Genomic DNA, 22,169 nt, shown 5'->3' on the forward strand with positions numbered 1-22,169 from the left:
AATACTCGTGCGTTTAATGTGATTCCAAAGCCATCTGAAAGCTAAAAGAGTCTAGTTTTCATGGTGGGGCTGCCGAAGAAGAAGCTCCAAGGAATCGAGCTGGAGAATGAGGAAAATACAGAAGGGTCGAGCTATTGGGTAAGCAGGGCCAGTCTTGATGTTTTGATGATTCCGGCCAAACCACGAGGAGTTCTGAGCTAAGATTTTAGGGTAAGATTCCTGAGACATTAGAACATATTGTAGAAGGAAGTATCTCTAGATAAAGCCTATAACTTTCAGTAATCTGAGCTTTAAGTTGAATTTGGATTTTAGGGTTCAAAAGGGAGCCCGAGGTGACAAAGGAACTTCTAGAGAGGAAGGTTCCTAAACGATCAAAGTGAGTGACTAAAATGTTTTCAATGTTTTAAGAAACCATGTGCTAAAGAAAGATCTTTCAAATAAAGACATGCCACAGTTACACTTCTGAAAGGTTTTATTGTTGGTTGTTGTTGTAAACTTGTATTTAAGTCCTAGAGTTGTATAAACGTTACATTATTGTAATATAAGATGGGCCTACTTAATCCGCTGTAGTTTGCCTTCTTGATTTAATCTGTTGGATGTTGAATTTGTACATTGGTATCAGAGTTATTTTCCCAAGAGTTATTAGGCAGTAAATGTCAGCCAAAGGGTTGATAACTGTTACAGTCACGTTCTTTCTCAGGCTCGAAGGGTAGTCTGAGGCAGGGTGTGACACCGTCGTGGGCGTCAGCTGCTCCACATTCAACTGTTTGAAGATTGAAAGGGGCATTAAATTTATGCTGGCCCCAAGATTGCATAGCGCTTGACCGATATAAATCCCGCCAATTGAGTAGGGTATCGTAAAGCTTCCTGGGTCATGCATCTTTGGTGAGATTATAGTGTTTGATGTTTACGTTAATGCCACCGTTGTGAACTTTCCCGTGCTTCTTTTCTTTGACATCATGTCCTTAAAAAACTTGGCATATTTTGGCATCTGCTCTATCGCTTCTGTAAAAGGAATGTTGATGTGTATTTGTTTTAACATTTCCAGAAAGCAATGATACTGACGTTCGTCATTTTGCTTCTTCTTTAGTCTTTGCGGGAATGGTGGTAGTTGTACTTTCACTGTTCCATGTTCTATAGGCTTAGAGGTGGACGCAACTTCAGGTTCCATTGTCTCGAGCTCTTCCGATTCATTTTGCGTCAACAGGTTCTTGGACTCCATCGCATTCGGATTGGCCTTGCTAGGCTCTTTCCTTTCTTCCGCTATCGTCTTCCCACTTCGCAGGGTGACTGCTTGACAATGCTCTTTCCCTGTGGTCCCCGAGTTGCGAGGGAGGTCAGTTGAGCTCAGTAGCGTCTCTTACAGTCCATTTTTTGGCTCTCCCACAATCTGTCTTATTTGGACTTCTAGATTGTGGATGAAAGTCGCCTGGTTCTGGAGAACCGTCTCATTCTTTTCAATGTACTGCTTGAATAGGTTCTCCAAAAAGGATGATGGCGGTGCTTGCGAGCTGCTGGCTTGTTGTTGCTTTTGACCGTTAGTTCGTTGGAAAAAATCCTGGCGGTCTTTCTTTATGAGCCATAGGTGGGTAACTTTGTTGTTGGGTATTTTTCCATGTGAAATTAGGGTGGTTTCTCCACCCGGGGTTGTATGTATTTGAGAAAGGGTTGTTATTTACAAAGTAGATTGACTGCAGGTTCCATGGACACTCTTCAATCGGATGTGAATCTCCACATGTTGCACAATTGATGCTCGTCTGTTCAATTGCGTTGACTTGCCCTATTTGCATTCCAGGGTTGTTGATTACGATTCCCTGTAACAAATTAATGATCGCATTCATTTGATTCTACAAAGATGCGATGGCATCGTTGTTTGCATTACCTTCCCTTGGTTTCACTCGTTGATCGCTTTCCTGCCAATCTTCATGATTTTTCGATATGCGATCAAGGATATTCTTCGCCTCATCATAAGTTTTATCAAGCAGACCGTCTGTTACTGCCTCATTGGCAGCTGTCTGCGATGCAGGATTCAATCCATGATAAAATATCTCCATCTGAAGGCATTCTGGTAATCCGTTATGCGGACAATCTCGCACTAATCTCTTAAACCACGCCCACGCGTTGTTGAACAATTCGTCTTCTTCTTATTCAAAATTTGTGATTAACTTTCTTCTTCTTGTATTCTCTATAGGAGGGAAGTATTTCTTCATGAACTTCTCGACGACCTGTTCCCACGAAGTTATCTCCCCTGGTTAAAGGGAATATGCCCATTGACTTGCTTGATCGCATAACGAAAACGAAAAAAGCGTTAGTCGAACTTCTTCAGCTGAGATATTCGGGAATACAAAAGTGTTACAAATTTCAATAAAACTCTAGAGATGGGCATGCGGATCTTTACCACGTCGTCCACCAAACTAACCGGCTATCTGGATCATCTGTAACTTAATCGGCTTCATTTCAAACCTTGAGTCATCCAAAGATGGCCTCACGATTCCTGGAGAGATATCATACAGGTTGGGTGACACATAGTTTCGGATGGGTCTATTGCGATCATTCGCCAGGAGGATGGGATTGGCCATTATGTTGTTCGCATTTGCGGCTCTTTCTTCCGGTTGTTCTGCCATTCTGGGATTTCTTTCTTGTTGTTGTCGGCGGTTGTTTCTCTGTCTTCTCCAGAATGTTCTTTCGATCTATGGGTCATAGTTGGGCTTAGGATCTTGTCCTTCGCTCATGCGACGCCTGCTTCTTCCCTTACCAAAGGAATGGCAGTGCACAGAGGTCAAAACCTGTAAAGAAAATCAAAGAGGTTTACTGTTAGCGCAATATGTACTGTAGTCCCCGGCAACAACGCCAAAAACTTGATGCATGCGAATTGTGATGTATTATGGTGTGAGTTTGCGGTGATGTGTGATATGTGGTGATCATGCAAGTTTTCCTAACAAGACCCAAGTATAAGCCTTATTAGGTTTCCTCGTAAGTCCAGGGTCGAACACAGGGACTACTAAATATGCGACGGTCACTTTGATTCCTTTGCAGTGGTAAAAACAAATGAAGTGGATGGTGTTTTGATTAGAGTTTTTCTATGCGACGGAGTTGAGCGTAGAGTTGATAAAATCAAGGGTTACAATGAGTATGCAATGAAGGGCTTGAGAAGGTGTTTAGCTAACATTTCCTAAGATTATGTACAAGTTATGCGATCATGCTACACACAAATAACAGCACGTCATCTCTCAATGCAGAATGCCATAATTCCTATCTCTATGACGCATGCGATGTATATGAAAAAGTCGATAAGACTTATGTCTAAGCCTCTATTCTTGTCTATGTGATGATAAATGTTACACACGTAAAACAAGGTGACCGCATACTATCATATTCTATTTCTAAGGTGCATGCGATGTGTTAATAGTAATAGAATTTATGTCTAAGTTTCTATTTCTTGCTTATGTGGTTCTAATATGACTCTCTCAAGCCTAGATTCTAATCTGACTCTCTCAAGTCTAGATTCTATCTTTAGACTACTCTCTAAAGTATCTCTAAAGTATGAATGATGCATACATAAGACAAGATGATCGCATAAAGTGTAAATCTTAAGTCATGCTAGCTAAGTACTTCTCAACCCATTCAGAAATTTAGCTACTCATGCGAAGTATGGAGAGATTGAACATAGATCGAAATGAGATTTTCATTTTCTATAAATAAAGTACTGAATACAAAATAGTTAATGGAATTGAGAGATAAGAAGCCCGACAAGCAATGTCTTACTTCCCATGGCCTTTTACACTATTCTTTTTCACTCCAACTCTGTTCTTGATGTGTATTCTTGCTCTCGCAAGTGTTGGCCCTCTCTCCTTTGTAACGCTTTTTGGCAGTCTCTCGATCTATCTGGGAATGATCTCTCACATTCCTCGTCTCCTTACTTGTCTCGTCCTCTGAGTATGAGTATGTATGTGAACAAACTAACAGTTCTCTCTCTCTTGTTCTGTCTCTTCTTTATTATCTTTGTTACAATGGTGGCCTTCGATATTTATAGAGCTCAAGGTGAAGCAATCTTCCTTTCTAATGATTGCAATGATGGGCAGTCATTAAATCTCCAGCTCTGATGCGCCGATTAATGGTCACCAAAAGTTGAGTGTACTTGCTACAGTGTGGCTTTAACGGCTTGTCAACTAAATTCAGATCCGATCGTTATTAGCTTTACGTCCCATCGTGATTTATTGTGTTGTCACCTTGATGCGCAGTCTTTATGCGGCCACATTTTTAAGAAATTTCTTACGTTCACATGCGATCGCATGACTTTGCGATCACAATCTTCAAGCGCGCTGACGCCTTATTCCTTTGGATCGAAATTTTACTTTTACCATCATATTTTTCCTACACAAAATAAGTAAATTAATTACTTTTATGCGATGGGCGCACGCGATTGCAATTTCCTTCAGTTTAGCACTTTTGGACATGATATTGCTTATTTTACCATCGCATTGTCTTATTGTTTTACTTATTTGAGCTGTAATAACTTGTATTTCTATCCGTTATCAATGGTTACTGAAGTTGTTTTAAGTTCTTAAAGCATAACGAATGTTAAGTCATTTTTCCAGAGTTTTCTAAGTAGGTTAAGGATGTCAGTTAGGCGGTAAATGCCACAAAAGGGTTAGTAACTACTGCCGTCACACTCTCTTTCAGATTAAGAGGGTAATCTAGGATGGGGTGTGACACAATAAGCTTACTATTTTGGGGATTCATCTGATTGGGGTGTTGGGAACACAACTACACAAAACGATATTCACTCTTTCTCTAATGTCGAGGTAAGTAGATAAATTGCTCCCTTAAAGGCTGATTTCGGAGCTTGAACAATGTGATGCCACACCCTCTCTTGGCCCGAAAGGGTTTGATCATAGTTGAACTATGACTTATTGTTCATTAGCGGGATCAGTTGTACTTAAGGAGTTAGATGTAACTATAGGGGAAAAACGATAATTTTAGCCCAATTGTACTTATGAGCAATTTGTGAAGGGTAATTGTACTGTTGAATGGTTATATCCCATGGACACAGAAATATATCTATAGTGCGAAGAGTGCAGTTGTCGGTGTTTAATAGAGTGACCAGCAATTAATGGATGTTAAATAATCATGTTGAATAATTTAATTAGAGGAATTTAATTGATTATTCTAGTACCATTGGAGCTTCAATCTACAGGTTCATAAGGTTCCCTATGTAGCTCAACTCGAATTAATGAGAATTAATCTTAGATTAATTTGAATTGTTTAAATTAATTGAGGAAATTAATTATATATGATATAGTTAATTTAGATTAATATAATGTATTTGATACATTACAATATAGAGTTTATTTTGAGAGGAATTAAAAATTTGAATATGATTCAAATAATAATTATATAGATGGGATTCATATAATTAAATTTAATATGAATTGGATTTATATGAAATACCATGTATCAGTGAGAGAAATTAAAACTATAGGTTATATTGTATTTTATAAAATATAAAAACTATAGGTTATGTGTTATATTTAATATAACATATAGTTATATATATGAATGGTGCACACATACACAAGGTGACCGCATACTATCATATCATATTTCTAGGGTGCATGCGATGCGTAATAGCAAACAGAACTTATGTCTAAGTTTCTATCTCTTGCTTATGCGGTTCTAATCTGACTCTCTCAAGCCTAGATTTTAATCTGACTCTCTCAAGTCTAGATTCTTTCTTTAGACTACTCTCTTAAGTATCTTTAAAGGGTGAATGATGCATACATAAGACAAGATGATCGCATAAAGTGTAAATCTCAGGTCATGCTAGCTAAGTACTTCTTAACCCATTTGGAAATTTAGCTACTCATGCGAAGTATGGAGAGATTGAACATAAGTTGAAATGAGATTTCCATTGTCTATAGATTAAATGTAGCATACAGAATAACAATAGAATATAGAGATAAGAAGCCCGGTAGCAATGTCTTGCTTCCCGTGGCCTTTTACACTGTCTTTTCACTCCAACTCTGCCCAGAAGAATATCTTTGCTCTCGCAAGTGTTGACCCTCTCTCCATTTGTAGCGCTTCTCGGCAGTCTTTCGAGCTATCCGGGAATGATCTCTTGGCGTCTTATTCTCTTCGCTCATCTCCGTCTTCTAAGTATGACTACTAATGGCTAACTATCTTGTATATGATCTCTATTCTATCTATCGAACTTGTTAACCTTGTGGCCTTCGATATTTATAGAGCTCAAGGTGGAGAAGCTTTTCTTTCTAATGATTGCAATGATGGGCGGTCATTAAATCTTCTGCTTTGATGCACCGATTAGAGATCACCGAAAAGTTGAGTGAACTTACTACAGTGTGTCGTTAATGGCTTGCCAACTAAATTAGGATTCGACCGTCATCAACTTTTCACCCCATCATGATTTATTATGCTTTCACCTTGATGCGTCGTCTTTATGCGGCCACCTTCTCTAGCAACTTCTCGCGAGCACATACAATCGCATGACTTTGCGATCACAATCTTTTAATGCGCGCGGATGCCTAATTCCTTAGATCACAATTAAACTTGCGCCAATGTATTTTTCCTGCACAAAATAAGTAAATTAGCTACTTTTATGCGATGGGTGCATGTGATCACAATTTTCTTAGTTTAATGCTTTTGGACATGATTTTGTATATTTTTACCATCGCATTCCCTGATTGTTTTACTTATTTGCGTTGTAATAACGTGCATTTCTACTCGTTATCACTTCCCTCTCAAAATTCTCTCCTTTTCCCAAAAAGATTCAGATCCCACAACTTTTAATATTCTCATCCTACCCTAAGGAGAATACAGAGGATGATGTTGTGGTGGTGGACATTTTAGATTGCTACGTTCTTGGGAGTTCTTTGAATTATTCGTGACTGGCCGAGGAGGAGATTCATGAAGAAGTTGTTCTTCAAGGGTAAGTGTTTTCCTAACCCTTATCCTATTTTCTAAAGCATTTTATAATTTAATTTTAATGCATATTAATTTGTCCATAAATTATTATTCTGTGAAAATATGGAAATAGGGACGACCCATGATTTCACAATGGACCTCACAGTTCTGAAGGAAATCAGACATGATGGTTTCCATGAGCAGCAGAATGATCGTTCTAAATTCCATTCATATTTGAACATAAACAATTACAGTACACGAAAACTAATTGGTCAAGCAACATACGAATTTACAACATGTTTTTCAATAAGATCAAGGGATAAAATATACATACCTTTGAAGACTCATCTTCAAACTCCTTCAATCACGAACACTCATTCAATCTCCAAGACTGCAAAACACGAACGCTCGAACACAGCGACCACAATACGGCACGATCAAATGGCAAACTCGAACACAACGATATCCAAGATCAAGAACCCCATGAACAGCCTCCAAAACCTCGACTCAGTTGAGTTGAGTAAGACACCACCACAATGGCTACCTTGGTACTCTCGGTGTGAGAATCTAGAAGTTTAGGCTCTGTATGGACTTGGTTAGAGGAAGAGGTCAGAGGAATAATAATTCTGTAAACGATTGAGCAAGTGGGATATGACAAAAGTCTATCGTATAGACGAATGCCCAATCGTTTAGCAAATGCTCCGCGATCTTATAACAAATGCTCCACGATCGTTTAGAAGATGACCAGTTGAGTGAACTATCGAGTAATGTCACTCCACGATCGTTTAGTCTCTCTTCAGCTATCGTTTAGTTGATCCTATTCACTTTACAGCAATACCGTGAGTCTTTCCGAGAATGGAAAATCTCAAATCTACTAAATTTAGGAAAACATTTTTCCTTTTTATCTCACAGTTACCATGAAACCACCAATAACCTCCCATTCAATTGGTTATTAGAGAAAAGGATATAATTATCAAATAATTAATATTATTAAAAATATATATGATAACCAACTTACCATATTATAGTAATAACTTATAGTTTTTTTTTTCTATTTCATGGTACTTAATATAAATCTCATTTACATTAATCCCCACTTGATGTATCTCATACATCACAACGATTATATCATATATAATCGATTTTTCTCTCGTCAATTTGAACATTTCAAATCAACACCAAGAACTTATTCTCAACTTGACTCCATTGAGCTACCAAGGGGACCTTATGGACCTGTAGCTTGAAGCTCTAACAGTACGATAACGAGCAGAAATGCACGTTATCATAGTGCTACGTTCTTAAACAATGTTGGATTGCGTTGATGAAATATGTTAAAATTGCGTCCATTAAGCATAAATTCTTTAATATTGCGGTCGCATGCGTTCAACGCATTAGAGTAGTTAATCTTTATATTTTTGTGAAGATTATGTGTTAACGCGATGCAGAGATTGCGATCATAGGAATACTTTGGTCGAGCGCAACTTCACCGCAAGGCTTTGCGTTGATCGTGCTCGGAAAAATTCGCCCAAGAAGAATCACCATAACTTGTCAGCACAACATGGTGGGCACATCCGGGTAAAAGGATAATTAAGATCGATGGGACAGAAAGCTTACGACAGTCAGATCCAAATTAAGTTGACAGCCAATAACAGTCACAAAGTACATTCAGCTTTATCGGTGACAATTATCCGGCGCATCAGTCAGGAATTAAAGCTGTCCCATCTACACAACCAGGAGAGAGAAGCCTCCTTTCACCATAGAAACTCTATAAATACCAAGTGCATTCTTCAGAGAAGGGGTTAAGCAATCGATTACTTCATCACTTTACAAGTTCACGCCTTTGTCCATAGTTTTATTTCATTTTAAGGCAGATGCGAGAAAGAAGGTGTGCCGGTAGATCGTTCTGGCAAGCTTGCGAAAGCATCGGAAGCTCTAAGACAGAAAGAGGGCTGACGCCTGCGGAAGCGGGAACATTTGTAGATCAGAATAGAGATTTAGTATAAAAAGCCTCGGTCAGCAAGGAATTGCTACCAGGCTCTCTACCTTTACTTCACATGGTCATTTTGTACTTAACTCAATTATCAGAATGGAATGTCTTTCTCTATATTTGTTCACTCTCTATTATTTATGCATGAGTAGTTAAATTAGTTGAATGGGTTGAGAAGTAGCTAGCTAGCATAACGAGGGAATCTTCATCTTGCGATTATCTTGTTTATGTTTACTCTATCCGGTGATACACCACTATCAATGTCTATTTATGATAGACATTGAAAGTGTTCTATCCCTATTTATGATTGATATAAAGTGATAGATATATTTTCATTATATTTTGATTGTTTGCTTGATAGAGAGTGATAGATATATTTCTATTATTATATTTTGATTGTTTGCTTATCTGCTTAATAGTAGGTATACTTTATTAGATATATTTCGTGGGGGCTAGTTATTGGATTATATACATAGCTAGCTGGTTTGGTATTTTGATATTTGTTTTGTTTGGAGTTTTGTTTGATTGATTTTATAGTTTCAATTGATAAAGAAGTACATATATATATATAGTGATAGAAGTTTATCACTGTTTATCTGTAATAGACAGTGATAGACTTTTACCACTGTCTATCAGTGATAGTTAGAGATAAAAGTTTTCTATCAATATCTATCTGAAAGTATTCTATCATTCTCCCAATTGTATATGTTTTGATATTTGGTTGTTTGGCTAGGGCTACTTATTCAATTGTATATGTTTTGATGTATATATTTTTTTTTTAGTTTAGTTTGCTTATAAGATCCATGATGCGTTGTTAATGCGATGAAATAATGATGTAGAATGCGCTGGTGGAATATACGTTGTGCATGAAAGTTTTCTCAATAAGATCCAAGTATAAATCCTAATGAGCTGCCTGGTAAGCCCAGGGTCGAACACAGGGACTAAGGAAACAGTATGCGATGGTAATTTTCGATCACTTTGCGATAACAAATAAATCAATGAGTTGGTTGGTGTGTTGTTTAAAGTATAAAGTTTGTGCGGTGGATTTGAGAAAAGAGTTGATTATGCGAAAGATACAATGAGTATGCGGAGGAACGGGTTGAGAAGGTCTTTAGCTAGCGCTTTCTAAGATTGCGTTCAAGCTATGCGATCATGCTACACTCATGCGACAGTAATTCATTTTCCAATGCAAATGCGATAGCTCCTAGTTTAAGGACGCATGCGATGTATGCGATGATGTCTATAGAGCTTATTCCTAAGTCACTATTTCTTGCCTATGTGATGATGAAAGATTCACACAGGTACAAGGTGACCGCATACAATCATATCCCATCTCTAGGGTGCATGTACGTTAATAGCAAACAGAAGTTATTCCTAAGCTTCTATCTCTTGATTATGCGGTTCTAATCTGACTCTCCAAGCCTAGATCCTAATCTAACTTTTCCAAGCTTAGATTCTATCTTTAGACTACCTTCCTGAGTATCTCTAATGGAAGAATGACGCATATATAATACAAAATGATCCCATAGAATGAAGATCTCCGGTTATGCTAGTTAAGTGCTTCTCAACCCATTCGACAGATTTAGCTACTCATGCGTAATGTAAGGATAGAAGATAGATATAAAGATGCAATTTCCATTTTATAAATAAGTTCAGAATACAAAATAAAAATGGAAGAATAAAGGTAGAGAGCCTGGTAGGAATATCTTGCTTCCTAAGGCTTTTACACTGAGTTATCTCTATTCTGCCCAAAAGATGTTCTTGCTTCCGTAAGAGTTGGCCCTCTCTCTATTTTTGACGCTTCCTGACACTCTTCCGGGTTAACCAGGACAATCTCTCGACGTAATCTCCCTTCACTCGCCTCTGCATTCTAAGTAAAGAAAATTATGAACAAGGCTAACTTTCTTCTATATGGTGAACTTTCAAAACTGAGCGAACAGAACCAAACTATCCAAACTCCTTAAACGAAGGTGGCCTTCAGTATTTATAGAGCCTTAGAGTGAAAAGCTTCTTCTCTCGAATAATTGCACTGATGGGATGTCATTAATTATCTGTCTGATGCGCCGAATATTTGTCACCAAAAAGTTGAGTGTACTTGCTACAGTATGTCGTTAACGGCTTGTCAACTTAATTTGGAATCGACCGTCATCAACTTTCTGTTCCATCGTGATTTATTAAGCTTTCACCTTGATGCACCGACTCTATGCGGCCACCTTCTTAAGCAGATTTTCACGAACGCAAACGATCGCATAGCCTTGCGGTAATCTCTTATGCGCTCGGACGCTAATTTCCTTGGATCGCAATTTCTTCTTGCGTCACTGCATTTTCCTGCATAAAATACATAAGTTAGCTGTTTTAATGCAATGGATGCATGCGATCACAATGTTGTAAACTTAATGCTTTTGGACGCAATATTATATATTTTTCCATCGCAATCCTCCATTTTCTCAAGGTTGCCTTATTCAAATCCTATATACCAGAATCTCCTTAATTTTTATCCAGGTCTCTTCTTAAAGTGTTTCTAAAATTTAGGGACCGCAAGTTTAACCTTCTAAAAGACTTTACTAGTTTCTAGGGCATCGCATGATTTATTTCGTAAAATAAAAAAACTTTTTCAATTGGGGTATTTTTAAATGATTTTTACCCTTGCAAAATTTAGATATTTTTTCTATGACCTTGCGTTGATCCAAGTGCCTATAGCCTTCGTTTTGGCTTGCCTCCACGTGTGTCATGCGGATATCCAACTATGAGCAAGGTGCACTTTCTCAGTCTAAACTCTGCCCATTTGGCAGCGGAGTTGCGATCATTTTATTTATGCGCTGTGTAATGCGTTTTTGGTGTATGATATTAAGTGCTCATAATGATGCGATACTAGTTCTATTTATGCGTTAATTAGGGATGTTCATGTAGTATGCTTTGCGTTGTCACAAGTTTCCTTACGATGGAACCAAGTGTAATTCCACCGCAAGTTTCTCAGTGTGATCCGAGGTCGAACACGGGGAAGTGGTTTCGGTTATCGCGGGATGCTCATGGTATATGCGACCAGGTTTTCAATCTTTTAAAAGAAGTTTGTACAGGTAAGTAAATAGCAGTAAAATAAAGGAAAGCAGTAAAGATGCGATAAAACATAAAAATATAATAAACCTAAGCTAGATGTTACAAGATACGAACTTTATGCACAAGATGCTAGGATTAAGACTGGTTGTGAAGTTTGTGCAAAGACATGAAATGTGGCGACAAGTTTTATGAACAGAATAGAAAGAGAACACTAGAAGAAATTCGGGCTTTAATGTCGGTTGGCAAACGACATTAAAGATAGTATTATTAAAGCCCTTTAATGTTGGTTGCCTTTAATGTCGGTTTTAAACCGACATTAAAGGGCTTCAATAACACAGCCTTCAATGTTGGTTGCAACCGACATTAAAGACCTTCAATGTCGGTTGCAATCGACATTAAAGGTCTTTAGTGATTAAAGCCTGTTGGTTGCAACCGACATTAAAGAACCTACATTAAAGACCTTTAATGTCGGTTGCAAACGACATTAAAGCCTGTTTTTTTTATTCTTAACCGACATTGAATAAGTCTCATATACTAAATGGTGAGATCCAGAATACCAACTCCTTCAATTCCAAAAGCTAACCTTGAAATTACCATTTAGCTTACAAATAATTGCAAAGAACAAAAACATATTGACAATTCCAGTATCAAATAATACAAACTCCTTTTTTTTCTTAATCTATCATTAGCTGAAGACAAACTAACAAATGCAATTGCAAGCAAACCCAAGGTAGTAAATTCCAAAGCTTCGATGTATCCCATTGATAGAGCATAAATGAAAACCGCAAGACATAAATTGGATCATATTGTTCATGTTCGGAACCATGTTAATGTCCCTGCATCAGTGCATTAGAGTATTAATTTGGAACAGAAAAGTATGAACAAATTGTAAAAAGAAGCCTACTGATTTGTAAAAAGAAGCCTGCATCAGTGCATTCGTCTTTTTCTCAAACTTTTCAAATCATAACAGCTCGTGGAAAATAATCTAAATGCTTCAAATATTAAACATGAACCTCTCTACAAACCGGGCATTTAGACTCCTGGCTGGCAGCCTTCGATCCATCACAAATCATCACTGAAGCAGCTAAACAAACACATGATTTTCAGAAGAGATGCCCACAACCCAAAGCATATGGATCAAATAATGTTTCCTGTAACATCAACATAATTTAAAGTCTTATCCAATAAACTACAAATAGAGTCACTTGAAAACACTTAGAAACTGTGCTTAAAACTGCAAGTATTCAAAAATACACTTACCAAGAACAATTTTTATGTGAATTCCTTGCTGTTGCAAGAAATCCATCTCCTCCCCACCCCTTCCAAACACCTAAAAAACACACAAACAACACCATTAAAAGTATATGGTAGAGGAAGAGATTGAGAGAATACAAATGTGAGGCAACTTCAATCAACATGATTAAAAAGAAAACAGAAAAGTAGCAAACTCAAGTTTATAGGATACTAACTATTTAAATCGGATGTTAAAGAATGCTAGTAGATACTAACTATTTAAATCGGAGAATCCATATGATATTTGATGATATATGCATGAACCTGCTTCCCAAATTCGATAGATTGCAAGAAACAACAAGCATTCAACACGATTCCGAGCGTATAGTTTGTAGGATAAGCTCCCGCTTCCAACATTTCTATGAACACTCGAAAAGCAACAAAGATAAAAAAAAAAATCTACAGTAAATAAGTAATTGGAAGACCTGATGTTTTTGTATGTTCTTACCATTGTGCTTGAGTTCCTAGAAGGACAAATCACAATACAAAATACAGTACATCTTGGTGATTTGAACTGACATGTTTGACGCAATGTTTTTGAGTTGAAGACAAAGATTTAACGATAGATGGAAGCCGAATGGGATAGATATTTATCCAGTTTATGAGCATCGGTAGATAGATATCTCGTTTGACTCTTATACAAGTCAAACGAGAGGGGACTTTATGTGCAAGAGCGAGAGTGGAGGTATGAGCGAGAGCTTTCAATATTGTGAAGATTTCAATATCTGGTATGAGCGAGAGTGGAGGTATGAGCGAAAGAGATAGTAGCGAGAGCGAGGGTGAGAGCGAGAGTGGATGGACTTTATGAGCGAGAGCTAGGGATTTAGGAGAGAGGGGAGGGATTTGGGCGAGAGCCGAGAAGGGAGGGATTTGGCCTTTATGAGCGAGAGCGAAAGGGATTTGGGCGAGAAATTTGTTGTTTTTTTAGCTGGTTTATATTCAAAAACACTAAAATGTAGCCAAATAGCATTACCTCAAAAACAGATTCAAATCCTTCATATTACCTCAGAAATAGATTCAAATCCTTCATATTAACTCAGAAACAGATTCAAATCCTTCATATTCAAATCCTTCATGTGACAATCTGCAAGGAAAAAACTCAAACCTAGATTAAAATTGACGTAAAAAAGATCTAAAAAAAGGGGAATGAAATTGCAAATTGAATTACCTCATAAACAGATTCAAATCCTTCATATCTCTACCGATCTCTCTGTTCTTTCTTCAATTTATTTTTTCAATCATCGTTGGAATCTTCTCAAAGCATTGACTATGACTCCCGCTGCTTGTTTATCAATGGCAACGGGAGTACGAAAAGATGCAAAATCGATTTCAAATTGGTACTACATGGACCGGCATTGCCGACCTATCTACAGGTTCTGCCATTTCTTGTTGGTTCCACATATCTCTTACTTCTCTACCTCAGAAACAGATTCATCGAGTAGGTGTTTGAGGGAGTGATGATCTAAGAGATTGGCTTTTTTGGAATTTTTGGTCGCCATTTTTGATAGCTTTCAGTTTTAATTCTCTTTGCCGTCTCCGAAGGTTTGTCTGAAATCTGAGAGAGAAAGGAGAGAAACAAAATGTAACCTAATATCATTTTCGTAAGAAACAAAAATGGGGGGGACTGGGGAGGAGGTGGCTGATGGCGAAAATAGGGTTTAGAAAAGGGATAGATAGGGATAGAAGCGGGAAATGAAAAAAAATGGGGGGGGGGAATGGGTTTTGTTTTTTTTAAGGAAAAAATAGAAAACCGGTTCTTTAATGTCGGTTTAAAATCGACATTAAATGTATACCTACATTGTCGGTTTAAAACTGACATTAAAGATCCGTTTTTTTTTTAAAAAAAATAAAACCGACATTATACATCCGGTTTCACGTTTTCCAACCAACATTAAAGCCCAAAATTCTTGTAGTGGAAAGACGAATAATACAAACAACGCAAGTTCTTAATTGGATTGAAGGTACACATATTGTTCCGCTCTTCTCTTAGCATACACCTCTCAGTGATCGGCCGCGTTCCCCACATGTCTGTGGTGAAACAAAGTCTAACGTCATGAACGCAAGGTTGCTTCCATGTCTGGAAGTACTGCTCACTTTAGTTAACGCACTCTTCTGACCTTCTCTCAATAGATCCGAATGACATCTTTACTTCTGCTCTCACAAGTGAAGATGCCGTCTAGCATGCTTTAGCTAAATGTATTTGATAACTTTAATACAGATTAAGTTCTTGGTGATTCATATTGCTCATCAAGAGATTAAGAAAACATCATGGAGAAAGTGACTAATGGGTGAACGAAAATAGACAGAAAATGGTAAATGGAATCTATCGAAACATTTAATATTTCTACTAAGCGTTTGATACATGATGTGTGAATGAAGAGATAAAGAAAATATGGAATACAATGAAAGAGAGATAGAACAGATACAAACAAGTGCCAATGTCTTGGCATAGATTCGATGGAGATCTACTTGTCAGATAGGATGGTTTCGATGTTAGGAAGAGCTTCCCTCTCAGGCTTGCTCCACCGGTAGCAGGGATATTTGCACAGAGCTTCGATCGGTTATATGGTAGGTCAGATCTGAGATTCAACTCTTGGCCTTATCTTGTTCTCTTACTGGATTTCTTCTCTTCAGCACTCAACTCAGCCTTTTCTCTTTAAAATCTTACAGCACTTAGCCCCGTATCCAATAGCATATTTTTCTCTGAAATCAATGGGGTATTTATAGGAGCAGATCTTTGACTCTGTCCTTGTGGTCCCCATTTGATTTTTATGGTAATTCTGGAGATGGAGGGATATTATTCCTTCTGTTATGCAATCAGACCATCAATTCTTCACAACCGTTAGTTGTACACGTGTCTCAATCCTCCGCTCTCGCATTGCTCAGTTGCATCTTTCGATCATAGGTTAGCATGCAGTGTTTGTTTTTATTACTGCATGCAGTTGAAGCATAGCTCTAGACCGACTGTCACATTGTGTCGTCACTGTGGTAATCGTCTCTTCATGGTTGATCGACGAGCACAATGTGACAGAGATGCGTTGATTAGTCTCTCATGAGCCTTGAGCGCAAGCAGTGACTTGGTCTCCTGTAAAACAGAGTAAAGTTCAGCTTGTCTTCCATCTTTTTGGCGTTAATGGGTGTAATCGCAAACATTTATAATTATTGTCATACTAGGCTAATTTTCATACAATTGGCACATAATTACTAACTTTTGGCCGCAATATCTAGATAAGGTGGCATAAATAACTTGTATTTCTACAAGTTATCACGTTGATCACGATTCCTACCTTCCTTTTGGCTTGCCCCCACCCCGGGTGTCATGCGGACATCCAACTATGAGTAGGATCCGATCGCAACATTATGATTTTTTTTTTTTTTGTAATGCAAAAAGACAAATATGCGATAACAAATAAAATAAGGGTAACGAAAGTTCAGGAATCATTGATAGGAAAAAGGATATTCCGAAAAGGATTGCGTCCCTAATGAGTTTGAGTTGCATAGTAATGCAGGGACTGCTTATTTCAATCTGTGTTTTTTATGTCCAAGGAAACTTTCTCTTCTTTTCTCGATCTTCATGGATCTTGATTGCCTTAATCCGGAGCTTTTTCCCATTGACGTTCATTACGATCTCCCCTTTGTGCACATCAATTTGAGCGCGACTAGTCTAGAGGAATGGTCGTCCCAATATGATGGGCGCATCTTCGTCCGTTTTATAGTCCAGAATGATGAAGTCTGTCGGTAAGATAAATTTGTCAATTGAGACTGCGACATCTTTCAACTCTCCCTCGGGATGTATTCGGGATCTGTCTTCAAGTACGAGAGTCTCCGTCGTGGGCGTTAGTTTGCCCATATTCAATTGTTTGAAGATTGATAACGGCATTAAGTTTATACTCGCCCCAAGATCGCATAGTGCTTGCCCAATGTCAACCCCTACAGTTGAGCATGGTATCGTGAAGCTTCCTAGGTCGCACATTTTTTGTGGCATCATAGTATTTTGCGTTACTGCCTCTGTAACTTACCTTCATCATTTTGTTTCTTTTTCAATCCTTGCGGGTATGACGGTAGCTGTACTTCTGTTTCGTGTTCTAGAGGCTTAAAGGTGGACGCAACTTCTGGGTTCATCTTCTCGGGCTCTTCTGAATCATATGTCAACGGGTTCTTGGTTGTCATTGCATTTTCTCTAGTGGGATCTTCCCCTTCTTCCGCTATCGTTTTTCCGCTTAGCAAGGAGACTGCTAGGTATTGTTCCTTTCCTGTACCCCCAGGATTGTGAGAAGCTCAGTTGAACTCTGCAACGCTCCTTACGGTCTATTTTTTAGTTCGCCCGCAATTTGCCCTATCTGAATTTCAAGATTTCGAATGGACGTCGCTTGCTTCTGAAGAACTGATTCATTCTTTTCAATATATTGCTTCAGTAAACTCTCCAAAGATGAAGATTGCGGTGCCTGCGAACTGCTGGCTTGATTTTGCATCTGACCGCTCGTTGGAAAAATCTGGGTGGCCCTTCTTTTTGCGCCACTAATTGAAAATTGTGTTGTTGATTCTTCCACGCGAAGTTAGGGTGGTTTCTCCACCCAGGTTTGTACACATTAGAGAACGGGTTATTCTTTATGAAGCATACTGACTGCGGATTCCTTGGGCATTCTTCAATCGAATGTGCTTCTCTACAGCTGACAAAACTCATGGTCATTTGAGCAATTGTGTTGACCTGCCCTTTTTGCGTTCCTGTGCTATTGATTGCGATACCTTGTATTAGGTTCATCATCGCGTTCATTTGGGTTTGTAGGGATGTGATGGCCTCATTATTTGCGTCACTATTTTTAATTCTTAATCTTTTATCACTTTCTCTTCAGTCCTCATGATTTCTTGAAATGCAATCAAGTATATTTTTCGCCTCGTCATATGTCTTATCCAGCAAACATCCAGCTGCTGCTGCATTGGCAGTCGTCTGCGATGCAGGGTTCAATCCGTGGTAGAAAATTTCCATTTGTAAACAGTCTGGTAAGCCGTTATGTGGCCAATCTCTTACCAGCCTCTTAAACCTCGCCCAGGCGTCACTAAGCAATTCATCAATATCCTGTTCGAAATTAGTGATCAACTTTCTTCTTCTGGCATTCTCTGTCGGAGGGAAGTACTTCTTCATGAACTTCTCCACTACCTGTTCCCATGATGTAATCTCCCCTGGTTCGAGAGAATAAGCCTATTTTCGTGCCTGGTCACACAACGAAAATGGAAACAATGTTAGTTTAACCTCCTCAGCGGAGATGTTTGGTAAAACAATCATGTTACAGATCTCAATGAAACTCTGGAGGTGGGCGTGCGGATCTTCGCCACGCCTACCACCAAATTGTCTGGCAGTTTGGATCATCTACGACATAACCAGATTCATTTCAAGCCTCGATCCATCCAGAGTTGGCCTCATGATTCCTGGGGAGAAATCATATAGGCTGGGCGACGCATAGTCCCGAATGGGTCTATTGCGCTCATTCGCCAAGAGAATGGGGTTGGCCATTATATTATTTGCGTTTGCGGCCCTCTCTTCCAGTTGTTCCACCATTCTTGGAGTTCTGTCTTGTTGTTGTTGGCGGTTGTTTCTCAATCTTTTTCAGAACGTTCTTTCAATCTCTAGGTCATAATTCGCCAGAGATTGAAAGCTGCAAAGAAAATAAAAAAAATTATCGTTAACATAATGTACTGTCGTAGTCCCCAGCAACGGCGCCAAAAACTTGATGCATGTTGTTAATGCAATGAAATAATGATGTAGAATACACTGATGGAATATACGTTGTGCATGCAAGTTTTCTCAGTAAGATCCAAATATAAATCCTACTGAATTGCCTGGTAAGCCCAGGGTCGAACACAGGAACTAAGGAAACAGTATACGATGGTAATTTTCGATCACTTTGCGGTAACAAATAAATCAATGAGTTGGTTGGTGTGTTGTTTAAAGTATAAAGTTTATGCGGCAGATTTGAGAAAAGAGTTGATTATACGAAAGATATAATGAGTATGTGGAAAAACGGGTTGAGAAGGTCTTTAGCTAGCGCTTCCTGAGATTGCATTCAAGTTATGCGATTATGCTACACTCATGCGACAGCAATTCATTTTCCAATGCAAATGCGATAGCTCCTAGTTTAAGGACGCATGCGATGATGTCTATAAAGCTTATTCCTAAGTCTCTACTTCTTGCCTATGCAATGATGAAAGATGCACACAGGTAAAAGGTGACCGCATACAATCATATCTTATCTCTAGAGTGCATGCGATGCGTTAATAGCAAATAGAACTTATTCCTAAGCTTCTATCTCTTGATTATGCGGTTCTAATCTGACTCTCCCGAGCCTAGATTCTAATCTGACTTTTCCAAGCCTAGATTCTTTCCTTAGACTACCCTCCCGAGTATTTTTAATGGACGAATGACGCATACATAATACAAGATGATCGCATAGAATGAAGATCTCAGGTTATGCTAGCTAAGTGCTTCTCAACCCATTCGACAGATTTAGCTACTCATGCGTAATGTAAGAAGAGTGAACAGCTATAAAGATGCAATTTCCATTTTATAAATAAGTTCAGAATACAAAATAACAATGGAAGAATAAAGGTAGAGAGCCTGATATCAATATCTTGCTTCCAAAGGCTTTTACACTGAGTTATCTCTATTCTGCCCAAAAGATGTTCTTGCTTCCACAAGAGTTGGCCCTCTCTCTATTTTCGACGCTTCCCAGCACTCTTCCGAGTTAACTAGGGCGATGTCTCGGCATAATCTCCCTTCACTCGCTTCCGTCTTCTAAGTAAAGAAAACTATGAACAAGGCTAACTTTCCGAACTCCTTAAACGAAGGTGGCCTTCGGTATTTATAGAGCTTCAGGGTGAAAAGCTTCTTCTCTCGAATGATTGCACTGATGGGATGTCATTAATTCTCTGTCTTATGTGCCAAATATTTGTCACCGAAAAGTTGAGTGTACTTGCTATAGTATGTTGTTAACGGCTTGTCAACTTAATTCAGAATTGACCGTCATCAACTTTCTGTCCCATCGTGATTTATTAAGCTTTCACCTTGATGCGCCAGCTCTATGCGGCCAACTTGTTGAGCAAATTTTCACGAATGCAAATGATCACATAGCCTTGTAGTCACAATCTCTTATGCGCTTAGATACTAATTTCCTTGAATCACAATTTCGCCTTACGTCAACGCATTTTCCTGCATAAAATACATAAGTTAGCTGTTTCAATACGATGGACGCATGCGATTGCAATATTATATATTTTTACCATCGCAATCCTACATTGTTTTATATCTTTCCGCTGTAATAATGTGCATTTCTGCCCGTTATCAATCCACTTCATGGTTTAGTCATTTTATGATATAAAGAAAAGAAGTACGTAGAAAGTGATAAAATTCTATTATTATCTATCAATGATAGATAGAGATAGAAGTTTTATATCAATGTCTATCACAAATAGATACTAATAGACTACTATTAGTGTCTATCTGTGAGAGACATTGAAAATGTTCTATGTTGTCTATCATTCATACCACTACCAGAGTATACATATCTTTTCTTACATATTTGTCACTGGGGGCTACTTACTGTTGGTGTTTTGACATTTCTTTTGCTTGTAGGATTGATTTCATGCTTTAGTATATAAAGAAGTACTTGATAGAAAATGATAGACACTATCATTGTCTATCACATTTAATGGTCTCTATCATTGTATATCGCTGATAGATATGATAGAAGTCTATCAATATCTATCAGCGATGGAAAGTCTATCACTATCTATCAATGATAGATAAAGATAGTCTCTACCAATGTTCATCGAATGATAATAGTGAGTGATAGTCAATGATAGAATATAGCATTGTCAATCACTAATAGACATATATCACTTGCTTATTGCTGATAATTGTATGTTTAAATAGATGGAAATGGAATATGAAATTCAAGTAATAATGCAAGACCAAAACAAGGTTTTGAGTATAACAATATTCATCTCATTAGATGTAATACAAACTAAAAAGAAGCAATTAGATTATATAAATTTAATTAGTTTTAGAAATGGTCCTTTTGGCCATTTTCTAAATCTAAAAATCAAGAAATGCCTACAAAATTCATAAACTACCTTCTAAGAAAACAATGTGTCAAAAGGAAGCCAAATGTCATGGCTTTCAACTTCAGTGGGCATATATTAGAATTTGGATTAAAAGAATTTTGCTTAATCACAGGTTTAAATTTTACTCAACTACCACCCATAGATTTAAAGAAACAAGATTAGATCTCTAAACTTAGGGAAAGATTTTTTAAGAATGATGATTCAATTGATAGGAAAGATGTTGAGAGAAGCCTTAAGTTCTTACAAAATTCTGAAAGTGATAGTGTCAAGGTTAAATTGGCAAACCTCCTCTTCTTGGAGCCCTTTTTAATCCCTAGGCTGGAAACATGTTGACATGTTGGACAATGAACAAGCCTTTAAAACCTATCCTTGGGGACGATTGTCATACAACTTGACATATCAATTTTTTAAAAAGGCTTCTTCTACTAAGAAGGATTTTGTGTACCTTCATGGTTTCCCTTTGGCACTAGTTATTGGGCATTTAAAATAATACCAAAACTTTCAATAATAGATCTTGGATTTGGAAGAAAACTTGGCAATCAAAGTCCAAAATTAATATCATAGGAGTTCATGGAACCTGCTCATTGGAGAAATCTTGAAGAGAATATATTTCAAAGAAATGATGTAAGTATTTCTTACAATTTCTTAGCTTCATTTTTGTTACTTGCACTTGTTTCTAACAAAAAACAAATAGTAGTCTATCTCTGATAAACAGTGTTAGACTACTATCTGTGTATATCACTATCACAAAAAGCATTTGTTAGTATTTTCCTCTTTTTTATGTAATGATTTA

The 22,169-nt window shown here is 37.9% G+C and overlaps 1 non-coding gene across 1 annotated transcript; it reads left to right on the forward strand.

The window, feature by feature from the left end:
• The first annotated feature begins 18,261 nt into the window (after positions 1 to 18,261).
• Positions 18,262 to 18,368, forward strand: LOC120087412 (small nucleolar RNA R71). The gene has a single exon (XR_005484551.1). It is a non-coding gene; the product is annotated as a small nucleolar RNA R71 (small nucleolar RNA).
• The last annotated feature ends 3,801 nt before the right edge of the window (positions 18,369 to 22,169 follow it).

This window comes from Benincasa hispida, chromosome 9 (genome assembly GCF_027475165.1).
Source record: "Benincasa hispida cultivar pf3 chromosome 9, pf3_genome.v1.1, whole genome shotgun sequence".
NCBI classification, from domain to species: Eukaryota; Viridiplantae; Streptophyta; class Magnoliopsida; order Cucurbitales; family Cucurbitaceae; genus Benincasa; species Benincasa hispida.